This window comes from Impatiens glandulifera, chromosome 4 (genome assembly GCF_907164915.1).
Source record: "Impatiens glandulifera chromosome 4, dImpGla2.1, whole genome shotgun sequence".
Classification (NCBI taxonomy): domain Eukaryota; kingdom Viridiplantae; phylum Streptophyta; class Magnoliopsida; order Ericales; family Balsaminaceae; genus Impatiens; species Impatiens glandulifera.
This window is the reverse complement of record NC_061865.1, coordinates 12023731-12033225: the sequence shown is the minus strand read 5'-3', so window position 1 is coordinate 12033225 and position 9495 is coordinate 12023731. Positions and strand designations below refer to the sequence as shown.

Genomic DNA, 9495 nt, shown 5'->3' with positions numbered 1-9495 from the left:
GTATGCATATTCGAATTGGAGATTATACTTGACAGATCACTAAATTGCAGTATGCAGATTCAAATTGAGGATTTTGCTTTTTGTTTCACTGCGTCTTATAAAATTAAATGGATTTTCATATATGTATAGAGAATTTCAAATTGAAATGCATTATTCTAGTTACATTATATTATAAAATCAAACTGATATTTCTAGCACAAATAAATGCAGATATATTATTAATATAGAAGCATATTTATGCATAATTTATAATCACATTTAAATCAACAAAAGTACTGAATAAACAAACAAAAAAAAACATTTGGTATAATATATTTATATTTTACAATCACAAATTTTTTTAAAATATTATATATACTAAGCTTAATTAATAAAAATAGGTAAAATTAAATATAATGAAAATATATAACTATAATCAAGCTAAGATATTTTTAATTTTTATTATATAAGATATAAAATCAGAGAACAAAATATTAAACTAAGAATTGGAGGGTGCGCCAGCCTATGCAGTAGTGTAAAGCAAAGGAGACGCGCGAAGAGCCCCAGCAGCAAGCTACTGGTATTGGGCCTTCACCCATAAAAGATTAATTTAATATCATGTGGACCGATGACCCACGTATCAGATATTAAACTGATAAGAACAGATACTACACTTGATCTTAGCCAAAAGGCCGAGAAAGGTATGCTTTGTTCATTACATCAACTTGCCTTTTATAATCTTTCTCCTTAGCTAGCTTAGTAGTCTTCAACCGATGTGGGACAAGTAACAATGAAGGAGATACAACTTTCTTCTCCCAGATCTATTTCCTTTCTTTATCTGGAGATCGACAAAGCAATCAGGTGGCCGTAAACGAAGCACTTTCTCCTCTGTATTCTTGAGTGTATGTAGTTTATCCGATGCTAGTCTTTTCATTTCTTGCATTTCTTCGGTCTCCTACATTAATTGGTTCTTCTCTAAGGTCTGTGTTTGTTATAATTTTCTGAATTACCAAATGAACAGCATCTGTGTTTAAGCAATTCCTAGTTTGTATGATATTGTAGGAGAAAATGGTGAAGGTCAACCCTATACATCTGTTCTTCTTAATTCCAATATGGGTTGATGTTCTTATTGTTAGTATTTAAAGGATTGTTACAATTTATGAACATTCTTTCATCCTTTTTGAAGGGAATGAAGAATAAGTTAATTTTGATAAGTTGGTTTCTTCCTTTGCTGGGAGTTGAAGAGTTGTCTTTAGGGTTTAGGGAAGGTACCATGTTTAAGAATGATAAGAACAAACTTCATAATATTTACAAAGGAAGATTTTAACTTAATACATAAAAATGCTATCTTCATTCTACTTAACTAATACACCACCACTTATCAATAAATATATATATTTTTTTTGTTGTTAGATAATAAGTTGATAAAACAGACCCAATATATCCACAAAAACCGAATAAATAATTAACCATTTGGTTAACCTAGGTCAACTATTTGACTATACATTTTAGTCAAAAAGAAAAAAAAAACAATCAAACCGAACTGATTATGGCTTATTGAGGTAAGTATTTCTTACTTTTTATATAGTTTTATACTAACTAATTAGGGTAGATTATAGTTTAAAGATTATTAATGAGTATAATAAGTTTAATATAATACTTAAATATAAAGTAATAGTTTGAGGACTATTTTATAGTTTAGGGTGTATATAAAAATACAGTAGCACTATATTTAAATATCAATTTTTTTGGTATATAAAAAAATGGTATGGTAAAAAAAATATGCGGTTTTCAAAATTTGGATATATTAGTATATTTTGAAATAATATTTATAAATTAAAAATATATATAATAATTATAAATAATTAAGTTTCAATTTTAGTTACAAAATTAAATTTCACGGAGCCATCCTAAACGAATAAATCAATCTTACTAAGTTTATTCTATTTTTTAAACAGATTTGAAGGTCCCTCTAAAAGTATTTTTTTTATAATTTTAATATATTATATCATTCTCTAAATAGATTTATGTTAATTTAATTATAGAAAACTATTTTTTGAAAATAAAAATAAAATATTATTAAACTTTAATATTATTCGATAAAAACATTATAATACGGTCAATATTCGATATAATCGGTATGTTATTTGTATCCTACCAAAATTCGGTATATCAAAATAACGGCACGGTAACAGTATAATTTTTAATATACTAAAACTTTTGGTACGATATACGATATGAACAAAAAATTACGGTATATCGTACTGATTCACCCATAACCTATAAAGTTGTCCATACACTAGTGTTGATTAACACTTCACTGTTTCAATAATATTTTAGACCGTTTTTTCTCCAACTACTCTCAATTATTGATCTTGATTCATTAAATCAATGTTGATTCTTCAAGTTTTATTTGGTATTAGAGCATAAGGGGAATAATATGGAAAATACTTACTGAACTACGATTCGTTCAACTATGATAACGATGATCTTCTAGACGAATCATAAGAAGATTTTGAGCCTAATACTAAGTTACATCATTCAACTACTGATTCAAGACTTCATCAAGACTCAAGTGTCGACCAACCACTAGTGGAGGATCAAAACCCTAACACAATTGTAGAAAATTGTTCAAAATACATCTTCTCTTTGTTTTCAAGTTACAGGAAAAAATGTGTGATCGTACTAATCCTCTATATCTTAATGGAGGAGAATCTTCTTTAATCGTTCTTACATTGATAATCCTTAGAAGACTCCAACTTTGAGTTGAGTACGAGCATTTACTAAGCATTTACTAAGAAGAAGACATGGTTCATAGATGATTCTCGTAAGATACCGAGTGATAACATATAAAATATACTTTGGAGGATTGTCGATGCATCTGTAAGAATTTAGATCATGAATATTATTGATAAATTGAATAAGGTCAATTTTTAGAGCACTTTTACAAGTCACGACAAGTAAGGGACGAAATTAAAGCACGTTACGTAGCTGAGATGAACTTTCACATTTACAACCATACATAAACTATATTGGTGATTTGAGTAACATATAAACGTGTTGGATGTAAATTAGAAAAACGAGTGATAATGGACTATAAAAATAACAATTTATATTTGTTCTTATTAGGCATTGATGACTCTTTTGAAAACATCAAGGTTCCATACTCATAATGGACCCACTATCAACTCTTTACAAAGCCTTCACCATGCTATTCAATGTTGAGAAGAAAAAACACATTACTATTCAAAATCATGAGCATCATTAAGCCATGTTCGTAAAGTCAAATGGAGGACCTATGAATAAGACAATGAGACTCAATGATGATAGACATAATATTAAGAACATTAAGAACATAGTGTGTAATCACTACAGGATGAAAGGGCATACCAAAGAGTAATGTTTCCGATTTTGGGGCTACCTGAGTGGTGGAAAAAAAATGAATACAATATATGCAACAAGCACACCATCATTTAATGATGAAGATGCACCAATTGAAATATCTAAAAAAAAATTAAAGTAATTTAGAAGTTGTTTAAAGAATTGAGGATGAACAGAGTAGCAACATCAAATAGAGTATGAAATTCAAAATGACAAAATATAAACTTTGAAGCACATAAGTATACTAACTCTTATATTTTACCGCTATTAAATTAACCATTAGCCTAAATCATGTAGAGAAATGGAAGAATATATCGCTCATAGACTAAGTGCTAGCAATCACATATGCAATAATAGAAATCTTTTTACACAAATACATAACATAGAACAAAAATAAATATTTATACTTTATAGATGGATCTTCCAAATCCAATATTGAAGTTAGAGATTTAAAGTTAAATGAGAATTTTAACTTAAAAGAAGTCCACGATGAGGAGTATTATGAAAGTATCAAAGTATTCTTTTTAATACAGACCAATGAGTGATGATAGGAGATTACATGAATTGGCAGATACAATTGACAACAAATGCTAGTTCAGGTCAAGTATGCAGAAAATATTGGAGAGCACCAACAATGTTGTGATTCATAGCGGATTTCAATGTAGTATATCATTCACGAGGAGCTTGCTTGAGTCCATATAGTACTTTTTAACATTTGTACACATGATTAGGATAATCATAATGAGTGAACCCAAGGAGTTAAGACATAAAAACTTTCTCGTGTAGAGTTCCATGTAGAAAGACATTGCTAACATTGAGTTGATGAATAGACCATTGACGAGTGACACAAGTGAGAGGATAGTTCGGATGGTAGAATGTTTCACAACTAGGTTGAATGTTTCAAGATAGTCAATATATTCTTGTTGATGAAAGCCCATTACAACTCAACGAGCCTTATGATGTTCAATGGAACAATCAAATTTTTATTTGATTTTGAAAACTCATTTGTAACCCACGATATTCTATAAGGATTGAGGAATAAAAGACCACGTCTTGTTTTGAATTAGTGCATTAAACTAATTTTCCATGATAGAACGCCATTGAGTATATTTATTGGTAGTGGAGAAACACATGGGTGGATAGGTGGAGATGGTGTCAATGTTGGCGTTGTAAAGAGCATGAGCTTTAGCATTTGTGATCATATGATGAAAGAAACATTTAGGAGCATGTATAACGGTGGAACGTCCACGTATGGGAGTAGGAGGATTGATTAAAGATGAGTTGGTTGTTGAGGATGGATGGATTATATGAGTTTGATGTTGACGAGTTGGTTGGTGAAGATGGATGGTTGAATTTTGATGATGAGTGTTTGGATATTGGTAAATATTGTAGATATGAGATTTATGATGTTAAAATTAGAGAGATTTGAGGTGATGAACGTGGCATAAAAAGAAAATGTGGTGGTGTTAGAGAGACTGACGATGTAGAAAGATTGGTAAATTATGGTATTGTATTTTTAAATGGAAATATTTGTTCATCAAAAGTGACATGACGAGAGATATATATTTTTCCGGAAGGAAGATGTAGACAACGATAGCCTTTGTGATTTGCACTATAGTCAAGAAAAATACATTTTAGAGTTCAAAGATCCATTTTGTGAGAGTTATATGATCGAGTGAGTGGAAAGAAAGAGTATCTAAAAGATTTGAGGAATAGATAGTTAGGAGGACGATTAAAAATAATTTCAAATGGAGATTGACGAGCCTTACTATTTGAAGGAAGACGATTAATGAGATACGTAATTGTCAGAAAAGCATCATCCTAATAAGATAGGGCATATAGGCATAAGCAAGAAGAGTAAGACTCATTTATGTAAGGTGGTGAATTCTGAGTTCAACAAATTCATTTTGTTCACTTGTATGAGGGCATGTTAGACGATGTTGGATGCCACGAGTTTCAAGATAAAATTTGAGACTCCTATATCTGCCTCCCCAATCAGATCGTAAAGCTTTAATGGATATGTTGAATTGATTTTCAACAAGTATCTTAAATTTGATAAAATTTGGCAATACATCATATTTTTGATAGAGATGATATAGCCAAGTGAAGCAGATGTAGTCATCGATAAAATGGACAAAATATCGAAAACCGTTAGTAGAGAAAAGAGGAGCAAGACCCCAAACATCAAAATGTATTAACTCTAATGGAGAATTACAACGAGATTGAGAAACATGAAAAGGAATTTGTGAGGTTTTCCAACTTGACAAGATTCACAAAAACTTAATTGATTATTTCCAATAATAGGTAAATGAAAATAAGACATAATAAAGGTTGATGCTGATGATGAAGTATGTCCAAGACGATGATGCCAAGAGTTGACAGATGAACGAGTTCCAACAAGAGCTTATTGAGTGGGCAGATGGTTGATAATTGAGTGTAGACGATATAACTCATTTTTAAGTGTGCCGCGAAAAAGTTCCCTTTTCGTGACCTAATGCTTGACAATGCAATTATTTGGATGAAATTTTCAAAAAATATATTATTATCGACAAAAATTGGAAACACTTAAAATATTTTTTGTGATTAATGAGACATGTAATATATTACGTAGGTGAAGATTTTTATTGGAACATAGAATGAATGATTGCACAATATTAGAAATATGAAGAGGGTTACCGTATCCCATTTTAATAGTTTATTTACCATTATAGGGAATCAAATGCTAAGGTTTTTAAGATTCGTCGTGAGATGTTCTATAGCACTAGAGTTGGGATACCAAACCGAGTTATAAACAAAAGAAGGTGTAGTCATCATAGTAGAGAGTGTCGTTAAATTTTGATTCTAACGACGTCGACAAGTTTCAATCGAATGGCCTATAAAGTTACAAATCTGACAAAATAGACTCGATCAACAAATATTAGCCGCATGATCAAAACAATCAAACAATTGACATTATACTTTATTTTTATTGGGCACACGACCCAAAATAGAAGGCCCAATAGTAGAAGGACCCCTTAACTCGATAGTAGAAGCCCGGTGGAGTGTGAAAATTTTGATGAACTTGATGGCCCATTTATTTAATATCCATTAGAATTATGAGAGCCCATATATTGACAATTTCATTTTCTACATTATAATCACTCGGAGAGGAGACCGAACATCGTAATTATTGGAAATAAGATGGTTTCGAAATCCCTCTTAATCCAAAATCAAGATTAGCATTAAAGAGTTAGAATGGAGTGCTTCAAGGCGAATTGCATGTGTAAAAAGCATTCCTTAGAGGTCTTCGATGGTGATAAGATCAATGGGAGTGGTTTCCACTATGATGAGGGATTTGTATTCAAGACCGAGTCCTCCAAAAGCTTAAATGACGAACTCTTGTTGATATGTTTTTCCTGACACTAGAAAGCATATCGATGATTGATTTTATTTATGCAAATATTCCACCATCACTTTATAGAGTTGAAGACGAAGCTGCATTAGAAGAGCTTGAGATTGAGAGGCGAATGTGCGTTCTAAAGCATACCATAATGCATGAGGATGAATTCGGAAAGGGTGGAGAGAAACCATGAAATGATCCTTTAATATCCTAGATGGTAAAAGCAAGATTTGGAGTGAAGACACTAGATCCGTTAGTAATATCGGCTTAGAGAAAGGCTTCAAGGGAAAAATTAATTCTAGTAACGTATGGATAGAGGCCATAAACTTTAAGGTAAGTAATATTTGAGATATTCAAAGAAGAAAATTTTTATGATCAAGTTTAATGGATGTGAGATTGTGGAAAAGATGAGTGGTTGAAGTGGAAGAGGATGAAAAAGAGGCCATGAATACATATGTTTTTTAAAATTGAATAATAGCTTTGATACCAAGTTAGAAAAGATAAGTATCAAAAAAACTTGTTGTGGATTAAGAATGTATTTACAGTGTGTGGTTAGAATTACAAGAGTATGAATTTATACAAAAATAAGGGAAACTAAATAGTTAGAATATGTACACATTTTAAATACACTTATGAGCTAGAAGATGAAAACTAAAAGACTCAAGTGAGTTTCTCTTTGTTTTTAATTGTGGAGTATTTAATATGTCCAATTACAAAGTTTCATAGGATACCCTTTTAAAATAGTTTGATCTTATAGTGGTCATTATAAAAAAAAAGTATTTGACAAACACATCTTATAAATTTATAATAATAGATGATTTTCAAGATGTACATGGACTTTTATTCTTAGAGACAAAAAAATGTATTTGATAAAATTACAAATTTCATTCTAATGGTTATAAATCATTTTAATAATAGTGTTAAAACAATGAGAAGTGCCATGGAACATAATTTTTAATACTAAATGTTCTCAACTTTTTAATAATATTTGAATAATTCATCAAAAGACACGTGTTTATACCTTATAACAAAATTGAGTTGTGAAGCGTACACAAAAATATTTAACACAAGTTATAAGATATTTATTGAAACATTGAGTGTGCCAATTATATTTTAGTCTTTATCTCTACTTACTATGTAAATCACAATGCCTACTGAAAAACACTTATATATATATATATGCTCACTTAAACCAAATTTGATTATAACTATCTAAATTTTTTTGGTAGTCTTTGTTACATTGTAAATACTCTACCGATAAAGTCAAAGTCATAAAATGTATTTTTATTATATATCCTTCAAACTAAAAATGATATATTGCTTATCAACTTCATTATGGAGAAATGCTACGTCTCGAGATCTTATTTTTCACTAAGACATATTTCCTTTTTAAGAAAACTATAATTTTAAATAATTTACCTCTAAACAAAAATCAAATGTCCATCTCGTCATTAGAAGATGAATTTGAAAATCTAAATCTAACATCAATAAATGAAAATACTTACCGTTTTTTTAAGAGATAATGAATAAATTAATTTTTATCTAATATTGATCATACTTCAACACCACAAACTTATTTAGAAGCTTAAAAAAAATTATATTGCAGAAAATTATGCATAATGAATTAGAAGGTGTAAGTGGTAATAGAACATGTGAATTAAAAGAATTACTAAAAATTGAATGTAGATGAGCTTTTAAAACTAAATTGAATTTTAACGACACATTAAACAAGTACAAATCAAGACTTGTAACAAAATGTTATAATCAAAATAGGGAAATTGATTTTAATCAATATTTTGCACATTTAAACATCCATTTTTTACATTCTCAATTTATAATTTTCAAATAATTTTGAACAAACAAAATTGATTTAAAAAATGTTAAACGGACTCATATATGGATTTTAAATAATTAATTATTTTTGGTAACGATGTTATATCGATAAATTCCGGGCTATTTGAAAAATAAAATGAAATGAAAATAAATATTAATTAAAAAATATGTTAAATAAGGTATACTATTTAGCACTAATAAAATTAATATTTATTTTGCAAGAAAAAACAAAAATAAATATAGACTAGTCAAACGTGTTCTAGGCCATTTGTCCTAAACCAAACATTCTTATGCAAAATGGCCGGACTAAGGCATGAACCCATGCTAGACTTAGGCTAGGCAGACGAAGAGCCAAGTGCTCAACAAGCAAAGGCCAAACTCCTTCGGTCAACACACGCATACCTGATCAACCGATCCTAAACGTCGGCATTGACTTGTTCCTCGTGTGGATAACCTTGGCCGATTTATTTGAAAAAAAATGAAGAGGTCCAAAAATGATAACAAAGATTCTTGATCATTTTGCCTATAACCGTAGGCCATTAACTACCATAAACGGATATAATTCGAAATTCAACCGCCTTAACTACTTTCTTGGTTAAGAATGACTATAAAAAGGATCTCCCGGGTATGATAACTGACAAGGATCTCATGTCTGGAGCATGTCAAACATCTTTAAGAAGCAACATCGACCCATTGCTTGATTCTAGGCAAACATCTCCAATACCAATAACCTTACTTACGACACTATTATTACCCATCTTCAATACTCCAAAATTACCAGAAGTATAAGATTTAAAATAATTTTTCTTTGACATAACATGTATGGAAACTCCTGTGTCAAACACCCAAGTTGACTCATCACATACAAGGTTAATTGTATTCTGGTCGTGAACAGTGAAGATATCATAAGTAGTTGCTGAGAC

General features: G+C 30.2%; 1 non-coding gene across 1 annotated transcript; it reads right to left on the bottom strand.

Moving 5' to 3' along the window:
* Nucleotides 1-487: 487 nt before the first annotated feature.
* Nucleotides 488-684, bottom strand: LOC124937244. The gene has a single exon (XR_007099346.1). It is a non-coding gene; the product is annotated as a U2 spliceosomal RNA (small nuclear RNA).
* Nucleotides 685-9495: the final 8811 nt, after the last annotated feature.